This window comes from Equus asinus, chromosome 22 (assembly GCF_041296235.1).
Source record: "Equus asinus isolate D_3611 breed Donkey chromosome 22, EquAss-T2T_v2, whole genome shotgun sequence".
Taxonomy (NCBI): Eukaryota; Metazoa; Chordata; class Mammalia; order Perissodactyla; family Equidae; genus Equus; species Equus asinus.
This window is the reverse complement of record NC_091811.1, coordinates 14,804,802-14,816,523: the sequence shown is the minus strand read 5'-3', so window position 1 is coordinate 14,816,523 and position 11,722 is coordinate 14,804,802. Positions and strand designations below refer to the sequence as shown.

Genomic DNA, 11,722 nt, shown 5'->3' with positions numbered 1-11,722 from the left:
CCACCTTTTTGCACCTATATGTCTAAGAGCTGCATGATGTAGAAAGAGCAGAGATCAATCCCATTTTCTGGACAGGAAATTGACATTCAGAGTTAATCATCTTTTCTATCTCCTGATTCTGGGGCTGGCACTCATTTTTTCAGGGCCTGGAGTGTGGCATGGGAGTTGGGGATGGGAGGAGCTTTGGTTGCCTGAAACTGGGGTGGCCAAAGTATGTCCGAAATCATTTTCTGCTGAAAATTTGGAGTTTGTTCCCATTTTGTTTTTAATGCCAGGGAAGTTGCATGTGTGTGGCCCCCTCTTTTCCCTAGGGATGAGCGGTGGGCTTTCACTCTTTGGGTGCTTCTTACAAGCCTGAGTGAGAGTGAGCTGCACCCTTTGGGCAGTGACAGGGAGGGAAGGGTGAGACTCAGTGTGTGGGACTGTGGACCATTTTATGCCTTCACTCACGCCTGGTCAATTCTGCTTCCCTCCTTCCATCGTGTCCTCTCCCAGGTAGCATGTGCCTTGTGTGAAATGCTATCAGGGTCCTTATGCCAGGAGGCCATCCAAGAACTCTGTCCTCGGCTGTGCTGGCTGTGCTATGTCATCTCTACTGGGTGACTGAGCAAAATGTTCCCACAAAGATAGTGGTCTACAGCAAAGAGGGGGGCCCAGGAGGCAAGAGGAAGCCCTTTGACCCCACTAGGTAAGCCTAACCCCTGTGTGATGGAGGAATGAGACTAGTTAATTCCTGAGGGCCCTGGACAACTGGATGCTGATCCCCTAGGAATGCTGAGAAAGAGAAAGCAGAAGAGTGGAAGAATATCTAGCATCATGTGCTAGAATATTCTTGCATATTCTCAAGTCTCTCATTAATCTTTTTCTTGCCTGCACTCTTCTACTGATTCACTCAGTGGTTCATATCCATGGTCATAACTCTGCACATGAGGAGATTCAATTAGGTGGTAAATGACCGGACAAGACCATGTCTGTGTCATTCTCTCCATGCAGTTGTGGCCATTTGAATCAGGTTGACTGCTGGCTTGGCTTTGTCACTAGCTGTGCCATTTTGTGCAAGTCACTACTAGAATTCAGTTTTCTCACCTGTAAAATGGGAGTTGGACTCCTAAATCAGTGGTTGTCATACTTTTTTTCTTTAAACCTCAGGACATTCTAGTCAAATGAAATTGTATATGAAAATGAAAACCAATAAAACCAGTAAGCAGAGACATTCTGATTAGGTGGGTATGGAGGTGAAGAGATAGCCTAACCCTCCTTCTGTGCCATGGAGAGCAGAATTTGAAAACCATGGCACTAAAACGTCCCTAGGGTCTCTTTCATGGGACTCTGTGGTTGGATGAGTGCCAGGGTTGAAGGGGTACGTGGATGGACAATTGGAATGGGTTTCATAGAGCCATGGATTTTCACCTGCAGGGCAGCAGAATCCAGCTACCAGATTAGGGAACTGTTGCCAGCACAGGGGTGCAAACTAGGGCGTAATGCTTTGTCCATCCTTCTGTCCCTTTCTTTTCACAAACCCAGTGATGGTGGCTTTCAGTTGTGCCCTGGAGGTAGTGAAGCTGGTGCTATTGTCAGCTGCGTATGATGGAGTGGTGGTCTATGCAGATCAGCATCGCTGCTGGGACTTCCTGTCCTGCCCCCAATTTTTCTACATAGGGATCATGGACCTGACAAGATGGGATGATTTCCCCAGTGCCCTCTGTACCACTCTAGCCCCTGGACCGCAATGTCCTATCTCCCAGCCTTCTCGTCTCCTGTGCTCTCTCAGGCCTCATGTCTTCCCTGTTCTGTGTACCCTGGTTCCTTGCCAACACCCTCCAGCAACTCTTGGCTTCCTGTGTCCCACCCTAGTGGCATTGTGAAGGACTGTGAACCTGACATTCTGCACCGAATTCTGAAGCCTGTCAGGAAGCTCCTCTACAGCGTCGATGATCATTGGAGGATCCTGGCCAGGGCCTTCACTGCGCAGGTGAAAGCCCGGGGAGAGGTCCTTAGCCCAGCCTTTCATTTGCTGTAGCGGAGGAACATCTAACAGAAATGTTAAATAACTTGCCCCAGAAAGAGAAAAGAATAGAATGGAGCCATCTAAAGTGTAGTTCCCTTCCCGGCCAGTTCAGGGGCCTGGTTAAAGGAGGCAGGGAAAGCCTGAGGAGGGGTCAGCAGCTCTAGTCCTCCTAGAATGATCCATGGATCCCAGCATCTGGCTTGAGATTCAAACCTTCTCAGCATCATCCCCTACCTGTCACTTTAGTCTCCACCCATGTGTACCAGTCTGCCCCTGCTCTCAACTGGACATAGTCCTTACCTGAGTATGGGGCCTGAGGGAGGGCTGAGGGGGGTACTTGGTTCCCATGACCTGTTCTCCATCCATAGCTGTAGTCTCCTCACACCCACAGCTCCTCTGGCACCGATCAGTGGCTCAGACTCTGGGGCAAGACTTTTTGGGCAATCTAATCAAGTGGATCAAGGAGCCCAACCTCGTCATGAAAGAAATTGGGCTCCGTGGAATCAGTAACCTGACACTGCACCCAGGACAAGTAAGGGTGGGGGGCACCAAGTGGGAATTGAAGGTTAGTCCCTGAAGCATTTAATTTACCTCCCTTGAGCCTCTTAGTTATCCAGGGCTTAGTATATCCCCCAACTCCTCATCCTAGGGCAGCACAACATTCAGTTTGTAGACTTACGTAGACTGGCCGTCAGGCCTCCTGAATCTCCTGAGCGCCAGCCTTCCACTTCCTCGGCGTGTCCAGCCCCCAGATTCCCCATGTCTGTTTCTCTTAGGCATCATCTCTTTTCTCAAAGCCCTGTCCCCAAAGTGTTGCATGATCCCCAGGTGATGAGTGATCTCTGCCTTCTCCCAAATAGTCAGAGTCTCTGAAGAGCCTGGTTCCCGTCTTGCGAGACTTCCTTCTTGCGAGACTTCCTTCTTGCGAGACCTCCTGAAGAATGAGGTACGAGTGACAGTGCAGGCAGTGAAGTGCCTGCGGAACATCATCTGCCATGGGCAGGGAGAGGACATCAAGGTGGTCTTTTGCAGCATCTCCAAGCAGCTGTGTCCGCTCATCAATCATGTATGGGCCTGCGTCCTTAGAATCAGTTGGGAATAGTATGGGCTGGGGCTGAAGACGAACCCTGGAAGCTGAACGGAGGGGACTGGGGCAAGGCTGTGGGACTGTGGTGGAGGCTGAAGTCACTGAGGGGCAGAAAAAGGAGATGTGGCTACTTGAAGCAGTGTGTAGGACATGAGCCAAATGCATTCCTATTACCTGCAGGCGTAGCACACGCTCATCCACTTACTTTCTCACCAGAAGTTTCCTGAAGGAGCCACTGAAGGGAAAAAAGTGGCATACTAACATGAAATTGGTTCTGACTCCAAAGATCTTCTGCAGACTCCACTCACGAAGTGAAGAGTAGGGAGAGAACACATGACTCTACCCTCCTCCCAAACAACACAGGGACCCTAGAATGCTGGGAACCTTGTCACAAGAACCCACAGGCTCAGAAACCTGAACTTCCCAAACCAATACCAATCTACTCCATGTCTCATCCCCCTTAAAGAGCATAGAATTTTAGAGCTGAAAGGAACTTGACATCAGAGATGCATGCTCACAGTGCTCCCGTTCTGGCATCTATAACTTTGAAATTTGTGAACCTTGGATTTGAATTACTTTTGTACCGGTCTCATCTCCTCTGTGAGCCTGGACACTCCATGGTGACAGAGTCAATGTCTGATTCATCCATCTTTCAGTTACTTTTAAAATTCAATGTGTATGCTTGACTTAACAAGGCACAATAAAATCTTTGTCCTCCATCCAAACAATATAAGGACTTTAGAATGCTTTAACTCTGATCACACCCTCTCATTTTATATATTAATATTGCCTAGTATTTTAGTTTCACATTCTTTTAAAATCCCCAAATTTGGTCTTTATTTATATTTTTATTTTTATTGAGTTGATAGGTTACAATCTTGTGAAATTTCAGTTGTACATTATCGTTTGTCAGTCATGTTGTAGGTGCACCACTTCACCCTTTGTGCCCACCCCCCACCCCACCTTTCCCCTGGTAGCCACTAATCTGTTCTCTTTGTCTGCATGTTTAAATTCCTCATATGAGTGGAGTCATACAGAGATTAACCTTCTGTAACTGGCTTATTTCACTTAACATAATTCCCTCAAGGTCCATCCATGTTATTGCAAATGGAATGATTTTGTTCTGTTTTGCAGCTGAGTAGTATTCCATTGTATATATGTACCACATCTTCTTTATCCATTCATCTGTTGATGGGCACTTAGGTTGCTTCCCCGTCTTGGCTATTGTGAATAATGCTGCACTGAACATTGGGGTACATGGGACTTTTGGAATTGCTGACTTCAAGCTCTTTGGATAGATACCCAGCACTGGAATGGCTGGGTCGTATGGTAGTTCTATTTTTAATCTTTTGAGGAATCTCCATACTGTTTTCCGTCGTGGCTACACGAGTTTGCATTCCCACCAGCAGTGCATGAGGGTTCCTTTTTCTCCACAACCTCTCCAACATTTGTTACTATTAGTTTTAGATATTTTTGTCATTCTAATGGGTGTAAGGTGATAGCGTAGTTTTGATTTGCATTTCCCTGATGATCAGCAATGATGAACATCTTTTCATGTGCCTATTGGCCATCCGTATATCTTCTTTGGAGAAATGTCTGTTCATGTCTCCAGCCCATTTTTTGATTGGGTTGTTTGATTTTTTTGTTGTTGAGTTGTGAGAGTTCTTTATATATTATGGATATTAAGCCTTTGTCAGATACATAACTTGCAAATATTTTTTCCCAGTTAGTGGGTTGTTTTTTTTGTTTCAATCCTGTTTTCATTTGCCTTGAAGAAGCTCTTTAGTCTGATGAAGTCCCATTTGTTTATTCTTTCTATTGTTTCCCTTGTTTGAGAAGACATGGTGTCCGAAAAGATCCTTTTAATACTGATGTCAAAGAGTGTACTGCCTACGTTTTCTTCTAGAAGGCTTATGGTTTCAGGTCTCACCTTTAGGTCTTTGATCGATTTTGAGTTTATTTTGGTGAATGGTGAAAAAGAATGGTCAATTTTCATTCTTTTACATGTGGCTTTCCAGTTTTCCCAGCACCATATGTTGAAGAGACTTTCTTTTCTCCAGTTTGCCCTCAGCTCCTTTGTTGAAGATAAGCTGTCCATAGATGTGTGGTTTTATTTCTGGGCTTTCAATTCTGTTCCATTGATCTGTGCACTGGTTTTTGTACCAGTACCATGCTGTTTTGATTACTGTAGCTTTGTAGTATGTTTTGAAGTCAGGGATTGTGATGCCTCCCGTTTTGTTCTTTTTTCTCAGGATTGCTTGAGCAATTCGGGGTCTTTTGTTGCCCCACATGAATTTTAGGATTCTTGGTTCTAATTCTGTAAAGAATGTCATTGGGATTCTGATTGGAATGGCGTTGAATCTGTAGATTGCTTTAGGTAGAACGGACATTTTAACTATGTTTATTATTCCAATCCATGTACATGGAATGTCTTTCCATCTCCTTATGTCGTCATCCAATTCTCTCAGGAAGGCCTTGTAATTTTCATTATATAGGTCCTTCACTTCCTTAGTTAAATTTACCCCAAGGTATTTTATTCTTTTTGTTGCGATTGTGAATGGTATTGTGTTCTTGAGTTCTTTTTCTGTTAGCTCGTTGTTAGAATATAGAAATGCTACTGATTTATGTAAATTGATTTTATACCCTGCAACTTTGCTGTAGTTGTTGATTACTTCTAACAGTTTTCCAATGGATTCTTTGGGGTTTTCTCTATATAAGATCATGTCATCTGCAAACAGCGAGAGTTTCACTTCTTCCCTCCCTATTTGGATTCCTTTTATTCCTTTTTCTTGCCTGATTGCTCTGGCCAGGACCTCCAGTACTATGTTAAATAAGAGTGGTGATAGAGGGCATCCTTGTCTCATTCCTGTTTTCAGGGGGATGGCGTTCAGTTTTTGCCCATTGAGTATGATGTTGGCTATGGGTTTGTCATATATGGCCTTTATTATGTTGAGATAGTTTCCTTCTATGCCCATTTTGTTCAGAGTTTTTATCATAAATGGCTGCTGGATCTTGTCAAATGCTTTCTCTGCATCTATTGAGATGATCATATGGTTTTTATTCCTCAATTTGTTGATGTGGTGTATCACGTTGATTGATTTGTGGATGTTGAACCATCCCTGTGTCCCTGGTATGAATCCCACCTGATCATGATGTAGGATCCTTTTGATGAATTGCTGAATTCTGGTTGCCAAAATTTTGTTTAGAATTTTTGCATCTATGTTCATCAGTGATATTGGCCTCTAGTTCTCTTTTTTCGTGGTGTCCCTGTCAGGCTTTGGTATCAGAGTGATGTTGGCCTCATAGAATGTGTTAGGAAATGTTACATCCTCCCTAATTTTTTGGAATAGCTTGAAAAGGATAGGTATTAAATCCTCTATGAAAATTTGGTAGAATTCCCCAGGAAAGCCATCTGGTCCTGGGGTTTTATTCTTTGGGATGTTTTTGATGGCTGTTTCAATCTCTTTCCTTGTGATTGGTCTGTTCAAATTGTCTGCTTCTTCTTGAGTGAGCTTTGGGAGATTGTAGGAGTCCAAGAATTTATCCATTTCCTCTAGGTTATCCATTTTGTTGGCATATAGTTTTTCGTAGTATTCTCTTATAATTCGTTGTATTTATGCAGAGTCTGTTGTTATTTCTCCTCTTTCATTTCTGATTTTGTTTATTTGAGCTTTCTCCCTTCTTTTCTTTGTAAGTCTGGCTAGGGGTTTGTCAATTTTATTTATCTTCTCAAAGAACCAGCTCTTTGTTCATTGATCCTTTCTACCGCCTTTTTCGTTCAATAGCATTTATTTCTGCTCTGATTTTTATTATTTCTCTCCTTCTGCCGACTTTGGGCTTTATTTGTTCTTCTTTCTCTAGTTCAGTTAGGTGTAGTTTAAGATTGCTTATTTGGGATTTTTCTTGTTTGTTAAGATGTGCCTGTATTGCAATGAATTTTCCTCTTAATACAGCTTTTGCTGTATCCCATATGAGTTGGTATGGCATGTTATCATTTTCATTCGTTTCCAGGTAGTTTTTGATTTCTTCTTTAATTTCTTCAATGATCCATTGCTTGTTCAGTAGTGTATTGTTTAGTCTCCACAACCTTGTGCCTTTCTCAGCTTTTTTCTTGTAATTAATTTCCAGCCTTATAGCATTATGATCGGAGAAGATGCTTGTTATTATTTCAATTTTTTTAAATTTGTAGAGGCTTGCCTTGTTTCCCAGCATATGGTCTATCCTTGAGAATGTTCCACGTGCACTTGAGAAGAATGTGTATTCTGTTGTTTTTGGTTGAAGTGTTCTATATATGTCTATTAAGTCCTATTGTTTTAGTTTTTTGTTTAGCTCGACTATTTCCTTGTTGATTTTCTGTCTGGATGATCTGTCCATTGATGTGAGCGGGGTGTTGAGGTCCCTTACTATTATTGTGTTGTTTTTAACATCTTCCTTTAGGTCTGTTAATAGTTGCTTTATGAACTTTGGTGCTCCTATGTTGGGCGCATAGATATTTATAAGCGTTATTTCTTCTTGATGAAGTGTCCCTTTGATCATTATATATTGTCCCTCTGTGTCTCTCTTTACCTGTCTTATTTTGAAATCTGTTTTGTCTTATATAAGAATTGCAACACCTGCTTTCTTTTGCTTGCTATTAGCTTGAAGTATTGTCCTCCACCCCTTCACTCTGAGCCTGTGTTTGTCCTTGGGGCTGAGGTGTGTTTTCTGGAGGCAACAAATTGTTGGATCTTGTTCTTTAATCCATTTTGCCACTCTGTGTCTTTTTATTGGAGAGTTCAATCCGTTTACATTGAGGGTGATTATTGATGCATGTGGACTTAATGCTGTCAATCTGTCTCTCATTATCTGGTTTTCCTGCCTTACCTTTTTTTCTCGTCCTGTGTGCTTTAGCCTACCCATTGACTACTGCAATTTCTTATGCTGGGTTTCTTAGATTTTTCCTTATTTATGTTTTGTGGCTATGTTCTGTTTTTTAGTTTAGTGGCTACCCTGAAGTTTGTGTTTAGAATTTCATGTATAATATAGTCTATTCTCTGGTGGTCTCTTACTTACTTGGCCTAGACTGATTTAGTCCCTTTGCTCTTCCCCTCCTAAATTATTATTTCCATTTCTTATTCTAACTCATGTTATGAGTTTGTAGTTAGAGTGATAAGATCGTCTTTGCTTTGGTAGTTTCCTTACCTTTATCCTAATGCTATAGTTGAATATTTGCTATCCTATTCTGGTTCTATCTGTCTCCCTACTCTGTGGTTTGTGACCCCTTTCTCCCTTTTTTCTTTTTTCAGGTATGAGAGCCTTCTTGAGGACTTCTTGTGGTGGAGGACTTTTGGTTACAAATTCCCTTAACTTTTATTTGTCTGGAAAAGATTTAATTTCTCCCTCATATCTGAAGGATATTTTTGCTACATAGAGTATTCTTGGCTGAAGATTTTTATCTTTTAAAGTTTTGAATACGTCACTCCATTCTCTCCTAGCTTGTAAGGTTTCTGTAGAGAAATCCGCTGAAAGTCTGATAGGAGTTCCTTTGTAGGTTATTTTCTTCTGCCTTGCTGCCCTGAGTATCCTTTCTTTGTCTTTCATTTTTGCCATTTGTACTACTGTATGCCTTGCAGTAGGTCTTTTTGCATTGACAAATCTAGGATATCTGAAAGCTTCCTCTACACACATTTCTCCCTCAATCCCTAGATTTGGGAAGTTCTCTTCTATAATTTCATTAAGCACACTTTCTGCTCCATTTTCCTTTTCCACGTTCTCGGGAATTCCTATGATCCTTAAATTCTTTCTCCTCATTGAATCTGCTATCTCTCGGAGATTTTCCTCATTCTTTTTAATTCTTAGTTCTCTTTCTTCCTCTGTCTGGAGCCATTCAGCCTGTCTATCTTCGATTATGCTAATTTTCTCCTCTATGATGTCTACACGGGCATTCAGGGAATCCATATTCTGTTTTATCTGGTCCATTGTGTTTTGCATCTCTAGTAATTCTGTTTGATTCTTCTTTATAATTTCAATCTCTTTTGTGAAGTAATTCCAGAACTCGTTGGCTTGTTTTTCTATCTTTCTCTCTACCTCATTGAGTTTTTTTATGATAGCTACTCTGAACTCATTTTCACTTAGTTTACCTATTTCCAAGTCCTCAGGACTTAATTCTGTGTTTTTATTGTTTTCCTTCTGGTCTGGTGCTTTTATAAATTGCTGGATGGTAGAGGAGCAGTTTTTGCACATGATGGTAGAATTTGGTTGCACTTACAGCCTGTCGCCACTAGATGGGGGTCGAGAGCTGTGCATTCTGAGCTCTCCGCCTTCGGGCAAGATGGCGGTGCCCAGCGCAGTTTGCCGGGGGGAGGGGCAGTTTCTCTTGCGCACCAACCTGGATTCAGATCAGCTCTGTTCTCTGGTCTTCTGAGGCCCTCACCTGATGGGGTCCCCGCACATGGAAGCTTTCCCCTCTCAGCGGGTTTCCACTGTACCGGCGGTGGGAGTCAAGGACGATCCCTTGGTCGTGTGGTCCCTCCACCGCTCCTTTCCGCACCTGCGGCAGCGATCCCAGTCTCTAGGGGAGGGAGCAAAGTTCTCTCCTACCCCTTTCCAGCCCCTCCAAGGGCAGCTCCAGCCTCTCTGTTCTCTGTCTTCTTACTCTGTAGGTCTCTGACAGTCTCAGCATTAGGGGTCATTGGTTGAAATTCAGTTTTTCCGTTTTTTTGGTTTTATTTTGGAGGGGAGAGAGTCCCAGGTCAGCTCACCCCGCCATTTTGCTCCGCCTCCCCCCCAAATTTGGTCTTTATATCATCATCATCATTATTGTTGCTATTTTATACAGTCATTACTTATTTAGATTTACCCATGTTTACAAATTTCTTTTTCACCTTTCCTTCTTGCAACTCTCTCCTCCTTTCTAGACTGATTTTTTTTTCTCCCTTGGTGGTTTCTTCAGTGAATCTGTTAATAGTAAAAGTTTTCAGTCTTTGTCTGAAAATGTCTTTATTTTGTCTCACATTTGTCTTTAGTTTTCAGCAGTTTAGGATGAGTCTTGGAATGAATTTATTTGGGTTTAGCCTCTCTAGGGTTCATTGAATTTCTTGAAATCTCTATATTTATGTCTTTCACTAAATTTGGAAAGTTTTTAGCCATTATTTCTTCAAAATTTTTTCAGCACCACACTCTTTCTTCTCCTCTCCTATTGGGAATCTGATGACACAAATGTTAGACCTTTTGTTATTGTCCCATAGATCCCAAGATTCTGTTCATTTTCAATCATTTTTCTCTTTGTTGTTCAGGTTAGATAATTTTTATTGATCTATCTTCAAGTTCATTGACTCTTTCCTTTGATATCTCTGTTTTGTTAGTAAGTCTACCCAATTTTGTATTTCTCAGTTCTAAAATTTCCCATCGTTCTTCTTTGTATCTTCTTTTCCTTTGCTGAAACTTTTCATTTCTGTATTCACTTCAAGAGTGTTCACTGTTGCTTTTGGGAACCTTTGGTATAATAACTGCTTTAAAGTTTTTATCAGATAATTCCAACATCTGTTTCCTCTTGACTTTAGCATATCAATTGTCTCTTCCCATTGAGTTGAGATATTCCTGGCTCTTTGCATGCTGAGTAATTTTGGATTGTGTCATGGACATTATGAATATTAAGTTATGTGACTCTGGGTCTCATTTAAATCCTATGGAAATAGGATATTGATATTGATATCAATATTGGATATGGATATTGATATCAATATTGGATATTGATATTATCCCTTTAGCAGGCAATTGACACATTTAACTTCAGGCTGCGAGTTCTGACTAGCCTTCTGAGTGTGGGTTGTGATTTCAATGGTCAGTTCTGAATTCATAGCCTTTGCTATTCTGAGTTCACACCACCCAGTGTCCAGTCTGGGACCTGGAGCATTGTCTGTCCTGTAGTTCAGTTCTCAAAGTCTATAGTATGTGGTTTAGGATCAGATCTATGCATAGGGTGAGCTCAGGAATTCATAAACGACTTTATAGGGTCACTTTCCCTCTCTGTGACCTTCCTAGTTTTACATTTCCCTAGGGCTCCACTTTTTCCAGTCATCTGGCAAGAAAGCTGGGGTTTTAGTTCCCCCACAATGCCAGACATTTCTGTGACTGTGCCCACAACTGGGCCATGGGGTGTTAGAGCAGAGAGAGGAAATAAAGCAATGGTGGTTTGTCAACCTTCTTGGGGCCAAAGCTCCTTCAAATGGAGGGTAAACTTCCCCTCCCTCAGAGTTTTGGCTCCTATAGGCTCCCACTGGGACTTGTTTGGGGGGTGTAGCATGAGAGAATAGAGGGGATAAAAAGAAATGAGGGATTTCTTTGAGCATTTTGAGTGTCCTTTCTGGTTCTTTGAGCATTAACTAGAGGGCTTCTCTGGGAGCCCTCTGCCTGCCCATGGTGCTTGCTTCCCAGTTTCTGGCTACCTTGCAAGCAGGCTGGGGAGACCAGTAGGTATGACAAGGCATGCCCCTAGGTTATCGAAACCAGAGAAGTCCTCCTCCTGCAACAGCAGCTGGAGTGTCAGCAACCTCTTCATCTTTGGTCCCTGGGAATGTCTCTTATTTTCTTGAAAGCTCAGCTATGCTTTAAAAATATTTTTTGTGTATTTTATCTAGCATTCAAAG

At 42.2% G+C, this 11,722-nt stretch overlaps 1 protein-coding gene across 1 annotated transcript in view; it reads left to right on the top strand.

Moving 5' to 3' along the window:
- LOC139039734 (uncharacterized) overlaps nt 1–11,722 on the top strand; it is a 114,003-nt gene that overhangs the window by 83,067 nt on the left and 19,214 nt on the right. The gene's annotated exons all lie outside the window — the stretch shown is intronic.